The following is a 27,482-nucleotide window of genomic DNA, read 5'->3' as shown; positions in this document are numbered from 1 at the left end:
ATCTAAAATTGCCGCAAGAAAAGGTGAAAAAGTACAAAGGAGTTAGACAAAGAAAGTGAAGCAAGTGGGTGGCAGAGGTTCGAGAGCCAAGAACGAATGATCGAGATTGGATAGGAACATCAACAATGCTGATGAAGTTGCTTTGGCTAATGAGAAGACGGTCATTAAAATGAAACGTGTTGATGCTGTGAAAAATATCCTCAAACCACCACCAAGAGACCCACAAACAAAGAAAATTACCTTAATGAATCCACCGTCTTAATCCACAGATGATGTTAGATTTAAGAAATGATTTGTTATTTTGCTGTAGATCCTCTCAATTATGTTATTTAATCTTGCTAACTGCCAACTTAGTGGAATTTTTTTTCTTTTTTATATTGGTTGGATTGTACCCTTTTCTCTGTTGTAAAGAGCTGAAAGTCCATAACATTGTTTGTTTTGGTCATAGTTTTTCTTTTTAGCTGAAAGCAATATTACTTAATTTGCACACCAAAACTCAACTAGATCGAAATAAATCAACTAGCATTTTTATCTCGAATGAGAACTAATTGTAATTTTAGTCTCCCAGGTTCTCATCCATATTAATGTCGAGTAGGTGATCACATTATAATCTTAAATGCAAGTCATTAATTTTTATTTTATTTTCCATAATTGACAAAAATGTTAGGAACATCCAAACCAATATCAAATTGCTAACAAGAAGTTATTCAGGTCAAAAATCATGAAGTTCTATTAAAATATCAGATTATAATTTCTTTTCCAACACAATTTTTACTTTTGAAGTTGTAAGTACAATAGTTAGGCATGAACAATGTCCTGACAGTCTTTCCAAAATGTATAATCTGACACAATTCTATGTTAAGCTCCAACTCATCATAAATTCTAGACAAAGTCTCCCGTGTATAGCACATCTTGTGTACTACATAGTTTTTTTCAATTAAACATTTGTCAAAAATTGTTCACGAAATGAACTTTTTCTGAATGAACATAATCCTTTTCTTTCTCCCATCATTTACAATTCCTGAATGAAGAAAAGCCTAATAGACAAATCTTTCCTAATTCTAGGTGACTTTTCAGTTCATTGATTTTTCATAGACAAACTTTTCATTACATTTTTCTAATTTGATCTCTCCTTGATATGCGAGTTTCAAGACACAAGTGTTATATACCAAACTTACACTAATTTAGATATATATTCGAGATTTTGAGTTGTTGTTTGAACTGTTTGAACTTTTGTATGACATCATAACTTCTTCTTTGTATGATAAAGTTTTTCTATTAAAAGAAGAGAAACGCCTTGTTTCCACGCTAAACTGTAAATGAAATCGTTGCAACACTCCCAAACTTTAGGAGAGTCCTATTACCGCCCTAGACTAATTAAAATCATATTTTTGGCAACCTTAGAACCTACGTGGCACATTAGTGTGCCTACGTAGACCTTCTGCGACGTAGGCACTAAGGTTGCTAAAACTATGGTTTTAATTAGTCTAGGGGGTAATACGACCCTCCTTAAGTTCAGGTGTGTCTCAACAATTTTCTTTATAGTTCAGGGTGAAAACAGTGCATTTACTCTTAAAAGAAACTAAACACTAGAAGAGATGCGAAAAAGCAGATCTAGTATTTTACATATGTTGGTATTTAGTGACATATGATGTTGAACATAACATAAATGTGTCTTTAATGAAATGTAAGTATGTATATATAGTATAATTTAAAGTCAAATAATGATAGAGACATATGGGTAGATAAGTACGCATTGTTATACATGTAGATAGATACAATACATGACTCATGGGGTGGGCGATTTTTTTTTGTTTAAATCTCATGGGTAAAAACCTGAATCCCTTGCCAGAGGCTCACCATTCATCTTTCTTTTGGTGCTACTATTTTTCTATCCCTACACGCAAATCCTCTATTCCTAAGCTTCTACTTCTTTCCCCTCCTTGTAGAAACCTTCTCCACCAGCGACTTCACGCTCTTAGAAGGTGTCTTTTTAGCCGGAACCTTTTTGGTTATTACAGCATTCTACGAATCTTTCCAACTTGGAGTCGTTCTATAGCAACCTTTGTGACCTCACCTGTCTTATTGGCAGCCTTTGCATTGCCAGGAATGGCCTTAGGATTAGCCCTGGCAGCAAGGTTATCCTTAGCAACTGGCTTTGCCTTCGGTTTGACAGTGTTTTAGGCTAAGCCTCAGCAGCAGACTTCTTCTTCGATGGTGCATGATTAGAAGCCAGTGGAAGTTTGTAGGAGCTCTTAATTACTTTCATCAGTTGTTTGAAATTTGGTGGAAGATATTTCTGGTTTTCTTCAATAGATTTGATAATGGCATACTTCTTTCGTCTGAATTCTGCCCATTCTCAAACCCATTACAGCTAACCTCACACACCTCTTAGCCGGGTTACTATTTCCCTTCATATATTCTAATACCAAAATGAACTATAAAGATGCGAAACATAAAAAATAAAGTATAAGCCGAGTTAAGAAAAGCAAGCTGCAGTTTCCTCTAATAAAAAACATGCAGTAAAACCATAACCACTAAAAATGCTGTAAGACTACCAAGTTTAAAACATCAAATAATGTACAGAAAAATAAAAAAAACAATAAAAATCAATGAAATTTAACCTCCTACGGAAGGTTTAATCAATCAAGTTTAACTAGATCCACCTTTTATCTTTCAGGGGTTAATTTTCTTTGATGGTGGCTCCAGAATATTTGTCAAAGCATTGGCACCATTTATTTCAATGGCTGCCTCATCATAAGCCACAGCAGCTTCCTCAGTAGTGTCAAAACTTCCCAACCAATGTTGTGTATTGTTTCTTTTGTCTTCGATCTCCGTTGCCCACCTGCCCCATTTTCGTTGTCTAACTCCCTTGTATTTTTTCATGTTTACTTGAAGCAGCTTCTTCTCTTTGGATTTCTTCTTTGAAATCACCCTAGTCCTTCCACTTTCGATCATGATTTCCTTTATCCACAACTTCTTAGGCCTCTTGGACTTCTCTCCTAGAAGCATTTCTACCTCGTCACTAGGGTAGTCTGTGGAGTCATTGTCCGTCATGTAAATACGCACAACACGCGGCATGACAACAGAACTTTTACCTACTTTTTGGTGGATATTTTTACTCTCTCAATTTTTGAGGGTTTTTCAGCTGCCACATTTTTGTGATGCTCATCATTGTAGGCCATTGCTTCATGAAAGAGAATGTCACAATCCAAACCGAGGCCCTGGCCGTGACGTGCATTCCAAACCATGAAGGCCCGTAAGCCCTTCTCTATCTAGTAGTCTTGCACAGTATTCATATAAATAAAGAAGATGCGGAAATACAAATTAATATGGAATCATGGTCATACTCTGAACTCAATTTAACGATAAATAATTAAAATCCAACAGCTCTAGAATATTTTCTAAATCCATCTGCGAAAACTCTATTACATGCTAAAATAACCACTGTTTGGATCTGGGACAAGGGTCCAGTGGATCAAAATCAAAATAAATAACATATTCTGAAATAAAAAGGCCTTCTGGAATAGAGAAGGCTCACTGCTGCACAGTCTTTTCTTTCTGAAATCTCTACTGCTTTGCCGGACCTCTAGATTGAGCCTCATTCATTGGAAGATAGGGGGGTCAATATAGTTGTACTGGTACGCAGAGCAAATCTAAAATATTATTTTTAATTAACCATAAATGAGAGAAATTTAAAATAATTCATAAATATATCATATGGTAAGAATAACATAAGCATATTTAAAAGACTCTCTAAAATCATCTAAACTCTGTGACACATCTTTATTTAACTTCTGCACTAGGTGGTGTACCCTACAACCTTGAAATTCCTCGGGCTATATGGAATCTGCTATTAACTCGGTAGCCAAGCCCCCAACACGAGTTTGCCACAAGGGTCAGAGTCTCTGTCTCTACTACGCCACAGAATCGTTGCAGTGTAAAATAATAATATACTCATATCGGCAAAACAGGATTTTTAGGCAATGAGTCAGTTGACTCATGCCTTCTTCAGGTAGCCACCTTACCCTCTTTAAGACAATTTTTTAACTCTTTAAAACATGCTTTCTTTGAAATAAAACTCTGAAAACACTAGCTCTGTTATGGCATGCGTTTATATGGTATCGTCGTACCATTGACTTGTAAGTCGCATCTCTGAGCCATTAATAACTTATTATAATTCTCTTCTTTCAAAACATATGGTTTGGGACCATGATAATTTTGAAGAAATCTTTCTTAAAACTCATGTAAACACTTGCAAGAAACTCTGTTTTTCAACATTTCAAATACTCAACGTGTTCATGTCAAAGTTCTCAATCACATGCAATTCTTTCTCTTTTAAACAAGGATATAGTTATATCAAGAAACTCCCTCTCATCATCTCTAAATCATGTTCAAATACTATGATATTAAGAAAAACCACTTTCAAACCATAAAAGATGCATTTCAAATCATTCCTAACAAGATCATAAACTTCAATTTGTCACGAGAGGGACTTTATAATTATGCTCTCAATCAATCTTAAAAACTCAATTTCATACATATACATATGAGTATAAATCAATTTAAGGGAAAAGGGCTAAATGCTCAATTAATAATAGCATTGAAACATTCAGAATGCATAATTTAAAACATAGATTACAAAAGTCCTTTATAAATTCATGCTTGATAAACCTTAAATCATATTCAAGTGTTTTCATAAGACCATTTAGTTTTACAAAAAATTCCACGTACCTTAGGTTATGAATTTTGGATGAACATTTGCTATTGGGATTCTACTTGTGTTTCTAACGGATGATTCTTGAAGCCCTCTCATTGAAAATTCCAATTCTTGAATCAATTTCGAGAATTGACGGTCATATCTTGAGTTCCCTTGGATTGGTTTGGGTTGAAACCCTAAGGAATATTCTTGATGAATTTTAAGGAAAATATCAATAAAGTGGTAATTTGGGAGTATAATCTGGTGTTAAGGATAAAAACGGGTAGGGAAAATGACTAAACTGCCCTCTTGGATGCAGATTATTAGAAAACTTAAAAAACTAGGCATCAACACGATAGGCGATGCGGTATGTTGATGCCATCAACGAGATACCAGACGCATCGCGCCCTAATCGCGCCAAGCCTTAGTACTTTGGCCTGGCAGTTTCTGCACAAAATTGACCATCGCGATGGGCGATGCGGCGTGCCAAGATCGCATTGGTCTACTGTTTTAGGACACCAAACAAGGTCTAAGCACCGCCTAAAAAATTCAAAACATGTCCAAGATGTACTATTGACTTACCCCATCGTGAAACAACTTAAAACTTAACTATCGAGGGTTGGGATGGTCATAAACTAACTCCTCAAAGATTTGAAGCTCAAAATGAGACTAAGTCCTTTTGACACATAGAAAATTTTCAATATTCCAACTCTATAATCATGCTACTAGGAGATAACATATGGCGGAATTTTGTGGAGTATTACATTATCCCCCCTTTGGGATCATTCATCCCCTAATGATAATGTGGAACACAGAAAACTACGATTTCAAGTATGCTAAAGGCATAGAAAGAATAGGGGAACGATTTTACCTTTTGTTTCATCATCCACCGAATCAAAAAGGTTTGGGCATCTAGCCCGCATATCATCTTCTTGTTCCCAAGTAGCCTCTTCAGCTTTCTGATTTTTCCACAGCACCTTAACCAAAACTATTTCCTTGCTTCTCAGCTTCTGGACCTGATGCTCTAGAATAGCAATGGGTTCCTCCTCATAAACCAAGAAGTCTTTCATATTGATCTTCTCTACAGGCAATACTAAAGAATAATCTCTAATACACTTATTCAGCATGGATATGTGAAATACGAGATGGACAGAAGCCAGACTTGTGGGCAATTCTAACTCATAAGCGACCCCACTAATCCTTCTTAAAATCTGATATTGCCCTATATATCGAGGACTCAACTTCCCCTTCTTCCCAAATCACATAACTCCCTTCATATGAGAGACTTTGAGAAACACCCAATCACCAACCTCAAATTCTAACTCCCTTATTCTAATATCGGCATAGGATTTTTGTCGACTCTGAGATATTTTGTGTCGTTCTCTAATGATTTTCACTTTCTCCATTGCCTGATAAAAAAGATCAGGCCCAAACAATCGTGTTTTACCCACTTCATACCAGCCTATCGGTGACCTATATCTTCTCCCATACAATGCCTAAAAAAGAGCCATCTTAATACTAGCATAGTAACTATTATTATACGCAAACTCTATCAATGGCAAGTTATCAACCCAAATACCTTTAAAATCGATCACATAGGCCCTCAACATATCCTCAAGGGTCTGAATTGTGTACTTTGCTTGCCCATCTGTCTGAGGGTGGAAAGTCGTACTCAGGTTCACTTAGGTACCTAAACCCCTCTGAAAGGATCTCCAAAACTGCGAAGATAATTACGTACCTCGGTCAGATATGATGGATACAGGTTCCCCATACAAAAAAATTATTTCTTCAATGTACATCTTAGCATAATTATCTCCTAAATAATTAGTCCTCACGGGCAAAAAGTGGGTTAACTTGGTCAACCGGTCTACAATTACTCAAATAGAATCATACAAGTTTTGGGACCTCGGGAGTCCCATGATAAAATCCATATTGATCATCTCCCACTTCCATAGAGGCAAGGCTATCTCCTGGGAAGTACCACCTGGCCTCAAATGCTCCACTTTAACTTGTTGGCAATTCAAACACTTGGAACCAAAGGCAGCCACATAATGTTTCATATTGTTCCACCAATATATAGTTTTAAAATCATGGTACATTTTAGTAGAGCCTTGGTGAACAACATACCTCGAAGTGTGAGATTCGTCAAGGATCCTCTCTCGCAGACCATCCATATTCGGAACACATAGCCTACCTTGGTATCTCAAAATTCCATCACCACCAATTTCAAAAGACATTACCTTCTGTTGACTCAAATCCTTCTTAATTTGCATCAAGATGGTATCTTTGGCCTGCTTCTCTTTAACTTCAGCACAAAGGGAAGATTTAGCTACCTCATAAACAACTACTCCCCTATCTTCGAAATCCAAAAGTGGCACTCCTAGATTTGCAAGTTGGTGAACATCCTTCACCATTTCCCTTTATCCTTCCTCAACATGAGAAAAATTTCCCATAGATAATCTGCTTAGGGCATCGGCTACCACATTCGCCTTGCTCGGATGATAGTATAGGCTCATGTCATAATCCTTCAAAAGCTCCAACCAAAGCCTCTGCCTGAGGTTCAATTCTTTCTGCAAGAAAATATACTGTAAACTCTTGTGGTCAGTATATATATCAACATGTACTCCATAAAGATAGTGTCTCCATATCTTAAGTGTGTATACCACAACCATTAATTCCAAGTCATGCATAGGGTAATTTTTCTCATGCACATTCAATTGTCCAGATGCATAAGCTACCACTTTACCGTGCTGCATAAGAATGCACCCAAGTCCCACATGGGATGCATCATAGTACACAACAAAGCCCTCTGTACCTTCCGAAAGATTAAAAATAGGAGTAGTTGACAACTTGTCTTTTAACCTCTCAAAACTATCCTCAGAGGAGTCAGACCTCACGAACTTTACCTTTTTCTAAGTCAGCTTAGGAAGTGCAGCTGCTATGGAAGAAAAACACTATACGAACCTTCTGTAATACCCTGCCAAACCCAAGAAGCTCTGAATGTTACTCGGAGTCGTAGGTCTGGGAAATTTTATCACTACCTCAACCTTTTGGGGATCAACCTTAATTCCCTCACTAGATATAATATGCCCCAAGAAAGCAATAGCACCAAGCCAGAATTCACATTTGAAAAATTTTTCATACAACTTATAATCTTTGAGAGTCTGAAGGATAATTCGGAGGTGATTGGCATGGTCCTCCTCACTCTTAGAATAAATCAAAATATCATTAATGAAAACAATGACAAACAAATCTCGAAACTGATGGAACACTCTATTCATTAGGTCCATAAAAACTGCAGGGGCGTTAGTCTATTCGAAGGACATGACTAAGAATTCATACTATTCATATCGGGTTCGAAAATCTATTTTAGGAATATCTGACTCTCTAACCTTCAAATGATGATATCCCGAATGAAGTTCTATCTTTGAAAAACATCTAGCACCCTGAAGCTGGTTAAAATGATCATCAATTCCAGGAAGAGGTTATTTATTCTTGATAGTGACCTCATTCAGCTGACAATAATCTATACACATACAGAGGGAACCATCTTTCTTACACACGACTAGCACAGGTGCACCCCAAGGAGAAATACTAGGGAGAATAAAGCCTTTGTCAAGCAAATATGTCAACTTCTCTTTTAACTTTTTCAACTCTGAAGGAGCCAATCTACATGGCAGAATAGAAATGGTACAGGTATCAAGCAACAAATCAATACCAAAATCTATCTCCCTATCGAGTAGTACCCCTGGGAGATCTTCAGGAAAGGACTCTATAAATTCATTTACCACAGAGACTGACTGAAGAGAAGAACTCTCAATATTAGAATCTTTTACTAGGATTAGATGATATAGACAACCTCAGGAAATAAGCTTATGGGCTCTAAGGAAAGATATAAACTTCCCTCTAGGTGCTAAAGAATGCCCCTACCACTATATCACTAGCTCATTCAGAAAGGAAAAAGTAACCTTCTGGGTTCTGCAGTCTAATGTGGTATAGAATGAATGGAGCCAGTCCATTCCTAAGATAGCATCAAGGTCAACCATCTCAAGCTCTATGAGGTCTGCCACAGTATCCCGACTACAAATAGACACAACACAATTCTTATACACCCTCCTAGCCATAATAGAATCACCCACAGAAGTGTAAATAGAGAAAGTTTCTGTAATTACATCGGGCTCAAACCCAAAATTGACGGCCACATATTGGATCACATAAGACAGGGCTGACCCAAGATCAAGGAACACATTCACATCATGATAGAAAATTTGTAATGTACCCGTGACCACGTTTGGTGAGACTTCTGCCTCCTGGCGGTTTATCAAAGCATACAACCGATTGCGACCGCTTTTGATAGCTAAAGAGGCACCCTGGGGTGGCAGTGGCAGAGCAGAGAATTAGCTTGTAACTTAGCTACTCCAATATTACCTCTCGCTGTTGGACAATCCTTTGGGATATAGCCTGGCTGGCCGCACAAATAACATACCATGACGCCAAACTGATATCTTCCTGGATGATTTCTCCCACATCTTCCACAACGCAAACTAAAAATTCTGGAATTGCCGATCAGTTAGAGGTCTGGGAACTAGAGTACTAGCTGGGGAGTGAGTATTACCCAATTATTTTTCTTGTGCCAGCCGTTCCCCCAATTACCACCCTTTTGCTAACTATAATTCTCGTCTACTAGCCTAGCCCTCTTGGCTTGCCCATTCTTTTCCCTTATCTCAGCGACCTTCTTCTTCTAATCCTTTATCTGTTGAATGTGGACTGACAGTTTTGAGAAGTCCACATCTCTATTTAGCATGTCCCCCTTGCATTCTAGCACCAAGTCATTGGAAAGACCAGATGCAAATTTTCTCATTCGGGCTCTTATATTTCCTGCCAAGTCCGGATCATAACGGGCTAGTTAGTTGAACCTCAGAGTGTACACCTTGAGGCTCATTTTTCCATGCTTTATATTCATAAATTTTTCTGCTTTGGCCTCCCGCAGCTCCTGAGGAAAGAATTGATCTAGGAAGTCTTCTACAAATTCGCTGCACACTGAAGGCTAGGTATTATCACCCTTCGAATCTTCCAACTCATTAGACCATTGGTTTGACACATCCTTCAGTTGGTACGCTGCCAACTCCACACCTTCAACTTCATTCACGTTCACAACTCAAAAATCTTTTCCAACTCATCAATGAAGCCTTGAGGGTCCTCTTCAACTTTTAAGCCAATGAATATGGGTGGGTTCAATCACATGAACTGAACAACCCGAGTACTTTCAGACATTCGAGATACTGAACCTACATCTTTAGACCGACGGGTCTGAGAGACTACCAATTGTACAATCATATAAATGGACTACCTAAACTCAACATTCGAATTGTCCCTATGAGAAGGCTGGGGACGGTTAACATTTTTCCTCAGGGCCTGAGAGGGACTGGAGGTACTCCTACAGTAGGGACTAATTTTGGAGTGTAGGCTCTTTTATGGGTCCGCATTCCATGGGTTGGACGGACCTCTTTTGGTTCAGAATTTTTCTCGTTGATTCTATGGGGAGGCATAGTGATTTTCTGAAACATAAGAGATCATTGATTAGGGGACATACATACTCCATGGCATGAACAAAGTCATGAAAGAAGTGAGATATTCTAAAAGAAGAGAGACATTCTAAAATGCCTAGTAGCCTCCCACTTATAAGTGTGGCGCGCTACACACCCCGATGTGAGTTTGCAGACACCCTGGGACCATAAACTGCTCTCTGATACCAAGTTTGTCACAACCCGAATCGAGGCCCAGGCTATGACGAGCATTCCAATCCATGAAGGCCCAGATGCCCTTCTCTATCTGTTAGTCATGCATAATTAAATAAAAAAGATACAGAAATACAACTTAATATGAAATCATGGTCATACTCTGAACTCAATTTAACGATAAAATATTAAAATCCAACAACTCTAGACAACTTCTAAACCCGACTGCGAAATCTCTATTATATGCTAGAATGACCACTGTCTGAATTTGGGACAAGGCCCTAAGTGGACCCAAATCAAAATAAGTACCATAGTCTGAAATAAATAGGCCTTTTAGAGTAGAGAAGGCTCACCACTGCAAAGTCTCTTTTATCTGAAATCTCTACTGCTTAGCCGGACCTCTAGATTGAGCCTTAGACCCTAGAAGGTAGGAGGTCATTACAGTTATACTGTTACGCAGAACAAATCTAAAGTAATATTTTTTCATTCAAAATCTTAGAGAGTAATTTAAAATAATTCGTAAATATATCCTATGGTAAGAATCACATGGGCATATTTAAAAGACTCTATAAAATCATCTGAACTCTGTGACACATCTTGATTTTACTTATGCGCTAGGTGGTACACCCAACAACTCTAAAATTACGTGGGCTATATGAAATCTACCACTAATTCAGTAGCCAAGCCCCCAACCTGAGTTTGCTACAAGGGTTAGAGTCTCTGTCTCTACTACGCGATAGGGCCATCGCCAGCGTACAATAATAATATACCCGTATAAGCAAAACATGGTTTTAGGCAATGAGTTGATTGACTCGTGCCTTCTTCGGGTAACCACCTAATCCTCTTTAAGCCCATTTTTTAACTTCTTAAAACATTTATTTTCTGAAATCAACCTCTGAAAATACTAGATCTGTTATGTCATGCGTTTAAATGGTATCGTCATACCATTGGCTTGCAAGTCGCATCTCTGAGCCATTAATAGATTATTGTAATACTTTTATTTTAAAACATAAGCTTTGAGACCACCATTTTAATAAATCATTTCAAAGAACTCTTTCTTAAAACTCATGTAAACATATGCATAAAACTCTCTTTTTCAACATTTCAAATACACAAGGTGGTCATGTCAAAGTTCTCAATCACATGCAATTCTCTCTTTTAAACATGAATATAGTTATATTAAGAAACTCCCTCTCATCATTTCTAAATCATGTTCAAATACTTTAATATTAAGAAAAAACACTTTCAAATCATAAAACATGTATTTTAAATCATTCCAGAGAAGATCATAAACTTCAATTCATCACAAGAGAGGGACTTCATAATTATGCTCTCAATCAATCTTAAAAACTAAATTTCATACATATACATATGAGTATAAATCCATTTAAGGGGAAAGGCCTAAAGGACAAATCAATAATAGGATTGAAACATTCAGAATGCATAATTTAAAACATAGATTCCAAAACCCCTTTATAAATTTATGCTTGATAAACCTTAAATCATATTGAAGTGTATCCATAAGCCCATGTAGTTTTAGGATAAACCCATGTCCCTTAAGTTATGAATTTTGAACGAACGTTTGCTTTTGGAATTCAACTTGTGTTTCTAATGAATGATTCTTGATGCCCTCGAATTGGGAACATCAATTTCGAGAATTGACGGTCAAATCTTAAGTTCCCTTGGATTTTTTTAGGTTGAAGAGTATTCTTGATGAATTTTGATGTTAATATCAATAAAGTGGTGATTTGGGAGTATAATACCATATTAAGGATAAAAAGGTGTTGGGGGAAAATGACTTAATTGCCCCCTTGTACGTGAATTTTAAAAAAACTAAAACAACTGAGCATTAACGCAATAGGCGGTGCGGCGCATCGATCGCCCTAAGCCTCAGCACTTTTGCCTTGCAGTTTCTGCAGAAAATGGACCAATGTGATGGGCGATGCAGTGCGCCAAGATCGCGTTGGTCCACTATTTTGGGACATTAAATAAGGCATAAGCACAGCCCAAAAAATTTGAATCTTGTCTAAGATGTGCTATCGACTTACCCCATTGTGAAACAACTTAAAAATTAACTATGAGGGGCCGAGAAGGTCGTAAAATAACTCCTCAATGACTTGGATCTCAAAATGAGACTAAGTCCTTTTGACACTTAGAAAAATTTTCAAGTTTTCAATACTATAATCATGCTACTAGGAGATAACACATGGAGGACTTTTGCGGGCTGTTACAGAGAAGTTCATCAGATCCGATATGTTATATAAAATTGTTTAATGAACTGTTATTAATATGAAGTGATTGCCTTATATGTATTCCATCTAAGAGTGGGTAGACTCAGACTTGAATTTCCTATATGAGAAGACACGTAGTCCCACAATAATAAAACTCCTGCTCACTCCACGTATGCGCTGACTCTCTAAAATAAGGTGATTTGAATAAATTTTTAAAAAGTACAATGTACAATCCACATGTATAATGTATGTGAATTTAAATTTTCTAAATGAAGAAAATATGAACGGAATGTCAATTTATATAAAGTGATAAACGAATAAACAATCTATACAAAATAATAGCAAATTAATAATTTATGCCACATAAACAAAATAAATCAAGACAATTAGTATGGAACAAATAACAATGTATAAAAACGTAAATATTTACCTAAATCTGTAATGGTTAGAATACTGCATTACCTTAGCAAAGTCTCCAAACTGTCATACCCGATTTTTACCTAAGTTCAAAACGAGAACGACATTATGGAATCTAAAAAACTTAATTTATACAGAGTTACCACCTAATTTTTAAGGAAAAATAGGAAACCTATTTATTTATTAACAAATATGACTTTATTTGATCTACAGAACCAGTTTGAATTTTAGGTAAGGGTTCAATTTATTCCGAAGGGAAGGGGTTAGGCACCCTTAAGATTCCACAAATGTGGTTTCCGGCTAGACTTAGGTTCATTAAACGATGAATAAAAAAATCAATCTTCATAAATACAAATATAAAACATGTATTAAAATGTTATAAACAATTTATATGTAAAGAATGTGTACATTACATATTTTATCATAAAATTATGTGTATAAGAAGGGTATTAAGATAAATAATAGTATATAAAAAACATGTAGGAAAAGAAAAGATCGAATAAATAAAAACTTGTTTTAAAGAAAAAGATTACGTAATATTTTTTAGTGTAAAAAGTATGAATTATTTGATTAACTATTTAAGTTAATTTAATATAAATATTAACGGCCAAAATTTGCCTAACGCGTGATGAGAATCGCGTAAAGAATATCCCGCCCAATACCCCAAAAATAAATATTTCACTATAATTAATATTTGTACAAGTGTGAAAGTGTAAAAATATAAATATAAAAATTAAAGCCTTCTTTGAATGCATTCCCTGATGAGTATTTCTAATAATCTGTATAAACACTTGTAAATAAAATGTTAGTAACAAACAAATAATTATCAAAATAAATAAAAAATATATGTGCATATATGTATAAAAAATATATTTTTCATAAAAAGAGTGTGCTCGGATTAAATTTTAAATACTTCATGGCTACGAAGTGGTTGCTCAATTGATTAGCTATCCTAAATCGTCTTGCCAAGATACGAATCGTAAAATCTTTTGCGTTGTTATAAAATTGTCATTACCCAAAAATTATTTATTTTATTACGTATTTATACGTAATGTACATCTTCTTATTTGCAAAGGCCTCAAAAATTGGCGAAAAATTTCTTCATCTGCCAAGTGTTGATTCTTAATATAAAATAATAATTTTGATAAAATAAAGTCTTCTTTTGTAATGAAATGGCCTCAAATATCCATACAGAAAAATAATTTCATTGGCTAAGAATTGTGTATTTGTGAGTATTAACAAATAAGCCAAGAAAAAGATAAATTTGCTTAAACAAAATTACAAGGTAACAACAAACAATAAAGAATGGAACATCAACTAAAGCAATCATCAATATACCATTAACAATCAATAAAATTTTAAATAATGTACGTCCTAAAATCTAAAATACAAAATAACAATAATGACACAAGCAATATTAAAAGAAAATTAAGTAATTAAATTTTAGTTAAACACCATGTTCCATATAAACAAAAAACATGGCACAAAAGTCTGTAATTAATGATTTTAACCAACACCGACGTATTACTTCACAATAATTAAAGAAAAGGATTATAAATATATATTAATCACTTAGTCACTAGCAGTGGTAATGGAGCTTGATGGATTTTCTAGTAGGTTAGTTGTTGGGTGTTGGTAGTGTGGTTGCTTGTCGGATAAGAGAGAGAGAAGGACAACGTGTTGACAGGTCAGAGTTGTGGAGGTTTGTGGTTGATTGGAGCTCGATGGAGATGGTGGCATTCAGGAGGCACAGGATGGTGTGAAAGATGGAGAGAGAATGAAAAAGAGGACGGAGGGAAAGAGGACGAGAAGAGAAGAGTATGTGTGTGTCCTTGTTCTCCAAGATAAAAGAGACGTGCAATGCAGTACTTAAAAAGAAATAAAATAATAAATAAATACCTTAACAAATCAATTTTTCAAACAACTCTCCTAGATTTGGGGAAGTAGGTTGAATAAAATCAAAAAGATAAAGAAAGTGGGTCTTACTAAAGAAAAGGTAAAGAAAGAAAGAGAGAGATAAACCTCATGTCTTTTTTTTTTCTCTTGTGTGTGTGGTGTATTTGCGTGTGTATGTGTACAAAAGATACCCCTTCCCCTTTTCTTTTTAATACAAAGCAAAATTACTTTTATCCAAAAAGAACAAAAAAAAAAAACCTAACCTCTCTATTCTATTTAAAAATATAAATATCTCTTTTAACTAGTGTATAAAAATTTCTTTACCTAAAAAAAAAATAAAAGTTTCAACCCTTCACTTCAAATGTCACCCTTTTTTTATTAAATATGATGAGACCTTAAATTGACGAATTTGTAGTTCTGTATATTAAAATAATTAAATCGAGTCACATTTGTAAGTAGTATTAAATAACATGCAAAATAATGAATGCCGATGTATAATTACAGAAAAATATAAACAACAAATAAAATGTGTAACTATCCTAAAAAATATATATTCTGATATAAATAATTAAAATTATACTATGTAGTAATTAATTGCAGTGTTATACTATGTACGTATGCAAATGACTGTGTAAAATATTAAAATAATAATAAAATAATAATAATTTTAAAATTTATTAAATTAAAGATAATAATCAAAAAATTGGGTAAAAATTAAAATATGAAAAATATTGATGAAAGAATATAAAAGGATGACGATTATCAATAAACTGATAAAAATTAGAAGAAATTTGTGAAAAATTCTATTTGATGCCATTAAACGATCACAAAGCCTAAATACGTTAATTTCATGTTTGGAGAGCCAAAATTCATTAGTCCAAAAGACATAACAAAGAATTCAAAGTGACCATACTAACTTATGAAGGCTTTCTTCAAAATTTCACATTCTCTGAGTCTAAGCTGATGATAGCCGGATCTTAGGTCTATCCTATAGAAAGAACTGGCAGCCTGACTTTGGTCGAATAATTTATCAATCCTGGGGAGTGGATACTTATTCTTAATTTTGACTTTGTTAAACTGACAGTAATCGATGGACATTCTGAGAGAACCATCTTTCTTACGCATGAAAAAGATTGGAGCACTCCATGGAGAAACACTGGGTTTGATGAATTCCTTAACTAAGAGATCTTTCAATTGTTCTTTAAATTCCCTAAGCGCAGCTGGACCTATTCTTTAGGAAAAATTTAAGATAGACTGAGTATCTGGAAGGAGAACTATTTTGAATTCAATTTCCTTTTCGGGAAGAACTCCGGGGAGGTCTTCAGTGAACACATCTAGAAATTCCCTTACTGCTAAAACGGACTCGAGACTTGGAGTCTCAGAACAAGAGTCTTTAAATCAGACAAGATGGTAAATACACCCCTTAGATATAATCTTTCTCGCTTTTCGATAAGAAACAATCTGACCCATAAGCACAGAGGTACTACCCCTCCATTTAATGACTGGTTTATTGGGAAACTGAAACTGAATGTCTCTATTTCTATAATTAACTGAGGAATAACATGAATGTAGCCAATCCATTTCGGGAATGGCCTCAAAATTAGTCATCTCTAACTCCACAATAGCCGCTGAGGTAACTCTCTGGGACACTTTAATCGGGTAGTTCCTGCATACCCAAATAGCTACAATGGAGCTACCTACTGGGGTAGACACTGAGAAAGATTCTGCTAAAGATTCGATACTAACACCGAAATTGACTACTAGATAGGGGGTTACAAAGGATAGTGAGGATCCAAGGTCTAATAAAGCATTAATACAGAGATAAAAGACCTGTAACGTGCCCGTAACTATGTTAGGAAAACATTCCTGATCCTGTTGGGACTAGAGTACATACAATCTATTCTGGTGCTAACCACTGGTGGCATTGGAAGTGGCGTCTTGCTTAGTTGGACGACTTGCCGGAGCTGATGACATATTGGACTGGCTTTGTTGGCATAAATCCTTTGCCCTATGAGACTACTAGACACTTTCTAACCCTATGCCTTGGCTTGCCACACCCAAAACAAACATCACTACCAACCTTACACACACCCTAAAGATTCCTGCCATATTTTTCACAAAGCTGATTTGTACAACCACTGTTCACGCTACCCTATTACTTAGAGCCTGGTTCTCTATCCCAACTGCCATTCCTGAATATTGGCACAGGCGCACTAGTTGAAAATGGAGCTGAAGCTGAGAATTTCTAATAGAACAGAGAACGGTTTCCACCCCCTGACCTCTGCTGAGAAAAGTTAAAATTACCTATTCTAACCCTTTATTCTCTCTCTTTCTCCTTAATATTCTCTTCCTTATTCTGGTGAGCTGAATTATGTAGATAGGTTAATATCCTTAATCAACATAGAATTCCAACACTCCTTGACCACACTATTAGACACACTAGAAATAAACTTACTCATTCTAGTCCTATTATCAGCCGCCATCGAAAGAGCATACCTCGCCAACTTAGTGAACTTAACCGAGTATTCCTTCACACTCATACTGCCTTGCGTCAATTTAATAAAATTCTGCGATACACCAGAAACAAACTTACTCATTATAAGACTATTATCAGCCACCATCAAAGGAGAATACCACGCCAACTAAGTGAACTTAAGATAGTATTCCATCATACTCATACTGTTGTAAGACCCCACAAAGTTTCCTCATAGTCTGGGCCATAGAGCATGTCAAGTGATGGGTAATTCCAGCCTTAAAAGATTGTGAAAAGACTTCCTAAGTGATTAGTATTTAAACCATATAGAATTTTCTTAAATTTAACTTTTTATCAGGTAGATAATTGAATTATCTTTCCAACGATACCAATTTTGTCCAAATTTGGCATCGGCTTGAGAAGTTATGGACATTTTGCCGAGAGTTGTCAGAAACGCCCAGGTGGGATGGATGATCCGATGGACCGTCGAGTCTTGGAGCATCGCGACCAAGGTAGAATATCCCTTTTCTAGCCCAAGTGCAATGGCCAAGATGACTGACCATCGATTTTGCGATGGTCCGTCGTTGTGACCATCGCGCTAAGTCAGTGTGGCCTCACCCTGGCCATCGTGCGATAGACGGTCCGATAGACTATCAAACTTGTGATAGACCGTCAAACCATCGTTCTGACCATTTCATTGAGGCAATGTGTCCCACTCCTTGCCAATGTGCGACGGACGACCCGACGGACCATCGAACATGCAACAGACCATCTCTCTGATCGTTGCAGCCCCCGTTCAGTGTTTTTAGCTCATTTGAACAAGGGGATTTTTGGTCTTTTGTCTTTTAACTCTCAGATATATTCTAAATAAACTATATAGCCTCATTATCTCGCAAAATATCCAAAGGCTAGGGTTTCTTCCTCTAGAGCAAATCTAAAATCCTTCTGCAAGAAATCCGAGAACTCACCATAGATTCAACAAATTGAGTTGAGATTTGATTTCCCCAAGTTCAAGGGTTGCAAGAACCCTCTCTCAAGAGTAAGAATAAGAGTTCAGAGCAAGCTTGTTCATCCAATTTCTTAGTCTAAGGTAGGTGGGATTTTGAACAAGGGTAATCCCTTCAGCCTTGTTCCCAAAGGCTTATTTAAACTACAATTTCTCTGCAATTTATGAGATTTTACATGAAATTGAACTGGGGGTTTTCACCTATTGTAATTGTTGCAAGCTATTGATGTTTTCCTTGAATTGAGAGTCTAATGGCATGATTTTTACATGTTTTCTTAAGAAATTGCAGCTGGGTCTATACCCAATGATTTTAATCCTTGAGAAGTTAATAGTTGAAATGTTTGAGATATTGAAGTATATGAGTATATTGAGATTTTGAGACAAATTGCTGAAATTTCCAGATTTCAACATGAGTTATGAATCTATATGCTGTCTATTATGCTTTTGATGAGTTTTAACTTGAGATTGAATTATGGGTTATTAAGCGCTACTTGAGACTGGGGATTTTATGAACTCTTGTGCTATAAGCACCCATGATTTGAGTGTTCTGATATTATTGAGTAATGTTTTGACTTAATGGTTATTGAGTTTTGAAATCCACTCTACTACATAAGATTACCGATTTGATTATTGTGTTCGTGGTGAAGAATCAGATTATTTCTAAAACTGGATTTTTATGAGATGAGCACAGATAATCTAAAGGGTAAGTTACTATGGTTTCTTACCCCAAAACTACGTGCCACTGTGGGTTGGTCCTGAGGCCGAGTTTATGATTATATTTGGTCCTATGGATGAGTTGATACTGGGCTCGAGGCCGAGTTTATTTAGTGATCCCTGGACATAGGTTATACTTCCTAGAAAGAGTATGACGCCTCTCCCAAACGTGAGGTCTATTCCTTAGGAGGACAAAACATTGGACTCTATGTAACTCGCATGGTGTATGTTGGTTAAGAGAAACTCCCTAAACTAAAGTATTTTCCATTGAGATAAGAGATTCCTTTAAAACTAAAATACTTTCCCTTGATATGTGTATTTTTTCCTAAAGGTTGGAATGAGACATTCTCCTAACGTTAATGAAATGCCTTCAAGTATGATCCAAAGTTATATGATTTCGAATTCCAAGTATTTGGGTTCAAAAGAGTTATAAGTTCTTAAGCATTGAAGAAGTTTTTCTCTCCATGAGTCATATGCATGAGTTGAAAGTATTACTTAAAGTTTTCTTTAACCTTGAGTAATGAGAATAGGAAAAGAGTATAAATTTCAAAGATGAAAGTATAATGACTCACGAGATTATGTTACATGTTCTATTTCACATGATTCATGAGCTTTGTATTTTATACTTATTCAAGCCATGTGAGTCATTACTTATTACATGCATGATTTGATTAAAAAGTATTGATGTTGTTTTATATAAATGCATGCACCCCCACATACTCAGTACATTCTCAAGTGCTGATCCACGTATATGTCTATGTGCTACACTACCTTATAATATAGGTTCAGGTGCTCAGTCCCAGCCTCATTAGTGACTTTTGAGTACCTCTGTCTACATCCCTTCAGCGGTGAGTCCTCATGGTTCGTGGATCTGTCATCAGACATTTCGGTATTTGAGAGACTATGTTATTACTTTCAGTTCATCTCCAATCAATTCAGGAACTATCCCAATGGATCTCTAGTTCATGAATTAGTAGAGGCTTTGTCAGACTAGTTATAAGATTGTGGTTGTGTTGAGGCTTCCAGTATTGTGGTCATTTGGACCGAGAATTTTCTTCGTATTTCCTTTCATATGATATGTCTATGCTAGTGTTTGAATTATTTTATCTTGAAATGAGTGTTATTAGTAGAAATAGGCTCAAAGGGTTAGCTTGGAGATATTTGTATCTTTAAGCACTGTGTGACGTCCCGAGAGACAATTTTGGGTTGTTACAAAATTGGTATTACAGCTGAAGATTTTAAAGTAGTCCTAGGGAGTCTGACAAGCCACGTGGAGTAGAGTCTTGACCATCGTAATATAGCACGCCACATCTATAAGCAAGAGGCTATAAGATATTTTAGGAAAAAAAATTATTTCTTCTTTCAGATTTTATCTTGCCTACAGTTGTCCCTCTTATCTAATAATTCGTGCTCTTCTATTTCAAAAAATGCGTCTCTAAAGTGCGAATGTCTGCACAAACATTGATGATCAAACCCAGTCTATTAATCCTTTAAATGAGACTGTGTCTCATACCGAGTTTCAGGCAGCCTTTTAGGTGTTAGCCCAACAGTCACCGTTAATATTTGGGCTAATAACCAGGCTACAGTTGCTAATCAGAAGGGAGGTGATGTAGCTGTAGGTAGGATTCATGATTTCATGCAGATGAATCCGCCAGAGTTTCATGGGTCTAAAGCAGATGAGGACCTACAATTATAGCTTGAGAAGGTAAGAAATATCATGCAGGTGATGCATATTTCTGAGGAAGAAAGTGTTGAGTTGGCTTCCTATAGGCTAAAGGACATTTCTTATGACTGGGTTGCATCATGAAGGAAGGGTAGAGGCGAGAATGCCATTCCTATGACTTGGCAGGTGTTCCAAAATACATTCTTGGATAAGTTCTTTCTACTTGTGAAGAGGGAGGCAAATATTAAGGAGTTTATGAACTTGAGACAAGGCTCTATGACTGCTAAGGATTACTACTTTAAGTTCAATCAATTGGCCAAGTATGCTCCTGATCTGATTTCTGAAACCCGAGCTGTTATGAGCATATTTGTGATAGGTGTTTCTAGTTTGGTACTGAAAGAGTGTAAAACTGTGATGCTACATAGAGATATGGATCTGGCTAGGTTTATAACGGATGCCCAATAGATAGAGGTGGATAAGATTAGGGAGAGAGATCGAGTGAGTGGTTACAAGAGGGCTAGATCTGAGTAGCATAATTTTAGCCATCCTAGGTACCATGGAGGGAACCACCCTCAGTTTTAGAGGCATCCGTCTATGCCAGTGCCTTCATCAGCTAGTGCTCCCACGGTTAGAAGCAGGCAAGAGAAAGGGGATAGATCCATAATATCTAGGTCGTAGAACAGTGTTGGTAATAGGCCCCGTTATCTTCCTTGTGCTAAGTATGATAGGGATCATCCTAGTAAATGTTTCATAGATATGAGGGTTTATTTTTGTTGTGGCAAGCAGGGCCATAGATTTAGAGATTGTCCTCATACTAGACAGGGGAACAGAGATGCCCGACCTTAGGCACAGGCTACTAGTGCACCAACTCCTGTAACCCATCCCGCCCTTGGTTAAGGTGCTTTATCCAGTACTACTGGTGGCCAGTACTAGAATAGATTCTATGCCTTACCATCCCATTAGGAGTAGGAGGCCTCTCTGGATGTTATTACCGGTATGCTCTATGTCTTTTACCTTGATGTCTGTGTGTTGTTGGACCGTGGTTCAAGTCTCTCTTATGTGACCCTACTTGTAGCTATGAATTTCAAAATGAGTCCCAAAAAAGTTCCTGATCCTTTCCTAGTTTCTACACCCATCGGAGAGTTAGTTATTGCTAAACAAGTGTATAAAGATTGTCCTGTTACTATTCTTCATAGAGTTATACTTGTGGATTTGATAGAGTCAAACATAATGGATTTTGACATTATTCTAGGTATGGATTGGCTTCATTCTTTTTATGCATCTATAGATTGTTATACTCGTGTGGTCAAGTTTCAGTTTCCTGATAAACTAGCTTTTCAGTGGTCCGAGAGTTTGGTATTTCCCAAGAGTCATTTTATCGCCTATCTCAGAGACAAAAAGCTAATATCCAAGGGTTGCATTTAATACCTAGTTATAGTCAAAGACACTAAGTCCAAGGCTACAACTATTCAGCCAGTCGATATTGTTAATGAGTTTTTAGATGTTTTTTTGGAAGATCTCCCAGGGGTACCTCCCGATAGAGAGATAGAATTCAGGATTGACCTTCTTTCCGACACTCATTCCATTTTTATTCCACCATACCTTATGGTACCTACTGAGCTTAAGGATTTGAAATAGCAACTCAAAGATATCTTAGATAAAGGTTTGATTAGGCCTAGTATTTCTCCTTTGGGAGCACCTATCTTATTTTTGCAAAAAAAGACGGTTCTTTGCGTATGTGTATTATCTATCATCAGCTTAAGAAGGTCACCATCAAGAACAAGTATCCTGTTCTGAGAATTGATGACTTCTTTGATTAGTTGCAAGGTTAAAGTTATTTCTCCAAGATAGACCTTAGATCCGGCTATCACCAGCTTAAAGTCAAGGAATATGATATTCCAAAGACAGTTTTCCGAACCCGCTATGGTCACTTTGAGTTTCTAGTCATGTCCTTTGGGCTAACCAATGCCCCATCCACCTTCATGGACCTCATAAATCGAGTGTTCAAGCAATATCTCGATATGTTTGTCATTGTTTTCATAGATGATATCCTTGTGTACTCCCGTAATGAGGATGACCATGCGAATCATCTTAGAGTTGTCTTGCAAACTCTGAGAGACCACTAGTTGTTCGCCAAATTTTATAAGTATGAATTTTTTATAAGATCTGTAGCCTTTCTGGGTCATATTATATCAGACGAAGGTATTGGAGTTGATCCCCAAAAGATAGAAGCTGTATGAAATTGGCCTAGACCTTTCTCTCTGTCTGACATTAGAAGTTTCTTGGGTCTATCAGGAAACTACCATCGTTTTGTTCAGGGTTTCTCTTCTATTGCATCTCCTACAACCTGGTTGACCCAAAAAAAAGTCAAGTTCCAGCGGTCAGATTCCTGTGAGAAGTGTTTTCAGGAGTTAAAGACTCAACTTACTTCTGCCCCTGTGTTGACTTTGCCTGATGGTACAAATGGTTTTGTGGTGTATTGTAATTCCTCTAGAATTGGTTTGGGTTATGTGTTGATGCAATGAGGTAAGTTATAGCCTGCACCTCTAGACAGTTAAAGTTGCATGAGAAGAATTACCCAACCTATGATATTGAGTTAGCTATTCTGGTCTTTGCTTTGAAAATATGGAGACACTATCTTTGTGGTGTTTATGTTGATGTGTTTACTAATCATTAGAGCCTGTAGTATGTATTTACTCAGAGGGAGTTGAATATTAGGAAGAGGAGGTGGTTGGAGTTATTGAAAGACTATGATATGAGTGTGTTGTATCACCCGGTTAAGGCCAATGTAGTGGTAGTTGCCCTTAACAGGTTATCTATGGGTAATATTGCCCATGTAGAGGAAGGTAAGAAAGAGTTAGCTTATAATTTGCATTATTTGTATAGATTGGGTGGTAGGTTGCTTGATTCAGCTGAGGTAAGTACTTTGGTGCAAAGTAGTTCCGAATCCTCTTTAGTTTTGAAAGTGAAGGATAAGCAAGATATAGATCCTAGTTTGGTCAGACTAAAGGAAACAGTTAAGGACCAAAAGGTAGAGGTTTTCTCCAAAGAGGGAGATGGTGTGTTGAAATTGCAAGGTAGATTGTGTGTTCCTTGTGTTGATGATCTTAGACAAAGGATTATAGATGAAGCACATGGCGCATGGTATTCTATTCATCCCGGCATTACCAAGATGTACCGCGACTTGCAGGAAATCTATTGGTAGATTGGTATAAAGAAAGACATAGCCAAATTCGTAGCAAAGTGTGCAACGTGCCAACAGGTTAAGGTAGAGCACCAAAGATCCGGTGGTGTGATGTAAGAGTTTGGTATACCCACTTGGAAGTAGGAGGCGTTTAATAAGGACTTCGTAATCGAGTTGCCTCTTTCATGTCGTCATCATGATTCTATTTGGGTTGTTGTAGATAGGCTGACTAAGTCCACGCATTTCTTGCTCGTGAATACATCTTATTTAGCTGAGGATTATGCTAGATTGTATATCCAGGAGTTAGTCAAGCTGCATAAAGTTCCCTCGTCCATCATTTCAGATAGGGACACTTAATTTACTTCTCAATTTTAGAGGGCGTTTTAGTAGGGTCTTGGTACCCAAGTTCTTCTGAGTTCTGCTTTTCATTCGTAGATAGATGGTTAGGCTGAGAGGACCATTCAGACCCTGGAAGATATGTTGAGGGCATGTGCTCTTGATTTCAAAGGTAGTTGAGATGAGCATTTGTCATTGATAGAATTTGCCAATAACAATAGTTACCATTCTAGCATTAAGATGGCACCATTTGAGGCCTTGTATGGTAGAATATGCAAATTATCCATAGGTTTGTTTGAAGTAGGTAAAGCTGTCGTGCTTAGGCCTGATGTTGTTTCTGAAGCAATGGAGAAAGTTAAGTTGATTAGAGAGAGGTTGAAGACTTCCCAGAGTCACCAAAAGTCTTATGTCGATGTCAGGAGAAGAGATCTTGAGTTTGAAATGGGTGATTTGGTATACTTGAAGATTTCACCCATGAAAGGGATGAAAAGGTTTGGTAAAAAGGGGAAGCTTAGTCCCCGTTATGTTGGCCCATATAGAGTCTTGGGCTGTGTTGGTAAGGTGGCCTATGAGGTTGAGTTGCCCACAGAGTTGTCAGCTGTTCATCCTATTTTTCATGTCTCCATGCTTAAAAAGAATATTGGTGATTCCGTTGTAGTGGATCCCTCAGAGAGTGCTAATATTCAGAACGTTCTTTCCTACGATAAGATTCCTGTTGAGATCCTAGATTTTCAGATCCATAGACTAAGCAACAAATATGTTCTCTTGGTCAATGTTTTGTGGCGGAACCAGTCTGTTGAGGGAGCTACTTGGGAGGCAGAAGTAGATTGCGAGCCAAGTATCCACACCTTTTTTCCACAAGTTCAGATTAATCTAAAGGTATTATTCTTCCTTAATTTATCCCTTCTAATCTAAAGTTCAGCTATGTATCTATTCTTGCATTTGTTCTTACAATCTTTAGGGTATTCAATAGTTTAGAGAGATTGAGCTATGTGTACTCAATTTGTCCTGTGTTCCTAGTCCAACTAGCGACATTCGAGGATGAATGTTTCCAAGGGGGAGATATTGAAAGACCCCACAAAGTTCTCTCGTATTTTGACCTTAGAAGGGTAATTATTGCCCGAAAAGATTGAAAAGAGACTTCTCAAGTGATTGGTATTTAAACCATATAGAATTTTCTTAAATTTGACTATTTTTCAGGTAGAGAATTGAATTAACTTTCCAACGACACAAATTTCGTCCAAATCTGGCATGGAGGTGAGAAGTTTTGGCCATTTTACTGAGAGTTACCGGAACCACCCAGGTACGATGATTAATTCGATGGATCATCGAGTCTGCGATGGACCATCGCTCGGACCATCGCAACCAGGGCAAAAACTCCCTTATGTGGCCAAGTGCGACGGCCAAGACAATGGACCGTCGGGTTTGAGATAGACCGACGTTGTGACCATCGTACTGAGTCAGTGTGGACTCACCTTGGCCACCATACGACGGACAATCCGATGGACCTTCAAACTTGGAACGGACCATCTCTCCAATCATTGTATCGATGCATTATATCCCATTCCTGGCCAATGTGTAACGGACGAGTCGATGGACCATCACTCCAATCATCGGACTTGCGACGGACCATTGCTCTGACCATCGCAGCCCCTGTTCAGTGTTTTTAACTCATTTGAACAATGGGATTTTGAGAATTTTTCCCTTTTAACCCTCAGATATATTCCAAATGAACTTGATAGCCTCATTATCTCCCAAAAAATCCAAAGGCTAGGGTTTCTCTCTCAAGAGCAAATCTTAAATCCTTCTCCAAGAAATGCAAGAACAAACTATAGATTCAACAAATTGAGTTGAGATTTGGGTTCCCCAAGTTCAAGGGTTGCAAGAACCCTCTCTCATGAGTAAAAAGAAGAGTTTAGAGAAAGCTTGTTCTTCCAATTTCATAATCTAAGGTGTGTGGGGTTTCGAACAAGGGTAATCTTTTAAACCTAGTTCCTAAAGGCTTATTTAAATTACAATTTATTTCCAATTTATGAGATTTTACATGAAATTGAATTGGTGTTTTTCACCCATTGTTATTGGTTGCAAGCTTTTGATGTTTCCCTTGAATTCAGACTCTAATGGCATGATTTTTATATGTTTTCTTGAGAAATTACAGCTGGGTCTATACCCCATGATTTTAATCCTTGAGAAGTTAATAGTTGAAATGTTTGAGATATTGAAGTATATGAGTATGTTGAGATTTTGAGACAAATTTTGGAAATTTCCAGATTTCTACATGAGTTATGAATCTATATGCTATCTATTATGCTTTTGATGAGTTTTAACTTGAGATAGAATTATGGGTTATTAAGCCCAACTTGAGACTGGAGATTTTATGAACTCTTGTGCTATAAGCACCCATGATTTGAGTATTTGATATTTTTGAGAAATGTTTTGACCTAATGGTCATTGAGTTTTGAAATCCACTCTACTACATGAGATTACTAATTTGATTATTGGGTTCGTGGTGAACCGTGGGATTATTTCTAAAACTGGATTTTTATGAGATGAGCACAGATAATCTAAAGGGAGTAGTATTTAGCGGGTAAGTTACTACGGTTTCTTACCCCAAAACTATGTGCCACCATAGGTTAGGCCTGAGGCCCAATTTATGATTATAATTGGGCCTAAGGCCGAGTTGCTATTGGGTCCGACACCGAGTTAGTTTAGTGATCACTGGACCTAGGTTATATTCCCAGGCAAGAGTATGATGCCTCTCCCCAACGTGATGTCTCTTCTTTAGAAGGACCAAACGTTGGACTCTAAGTAGCTCACATGGTTTATGTCGGTTAAGAGAAACTCCCTAAACTAAAGTATTTTCCATTGAGATAAGATATTGTTCTTTAAAACTAAAATATTTTCCCTTGATATGAGTATATTTCCCTAAAACTTGTAATAAGATATTTTCCTAACGTGAATGAAATGCTTTCAAGTATGTTCCAAAGTTATATGATTTCCAATTTCAAGTATTTGAGTTCAAAACAGTTATGAGTTCTTGAGCATTGAAGAAGTTTTACTCTCCATGAGACATATGCATGAGTTGTAAGTATTGCTTAAAGTTTCTTTTAGCCATGATAATGAGA

The 27,482-nt window shown here is 36.9% G+C and overlaps 1 pseudogene; it reads right to left on the bottom strand.

Moving 5' to 3' along the window:
• Positions 1 to 2,589: 2,589 nt before the first annotated feature.
• Positions 2,590 to 27,482, bottom strand: part of LOC124891027 — a 79,390-nt pseudogene continuing 54,497 nt past the window's right edge.

The sequence above is a fragment of the Capsicum annuum genome, unplaced genomic scaffold (assembly GCF_002878395.1).
Source record: "Capsicum annuum cultivar UCD-10X-F1 unplaced genomic scaffold, UCD10Xv1.1 ctg2906, whole genome shotgun sequence".
NCBI classification, from domain to species: Eukaryota; Viridiplantae; Streptophyta; class Magnoliopsida; order Solanales; family Solanaceae; genus Capsicum; species Capsicum annuum.
Note: the sequence above shows the minus strand (reverse complement) of the source record. Positions and strands in the feature narration are given on the sequence as shown.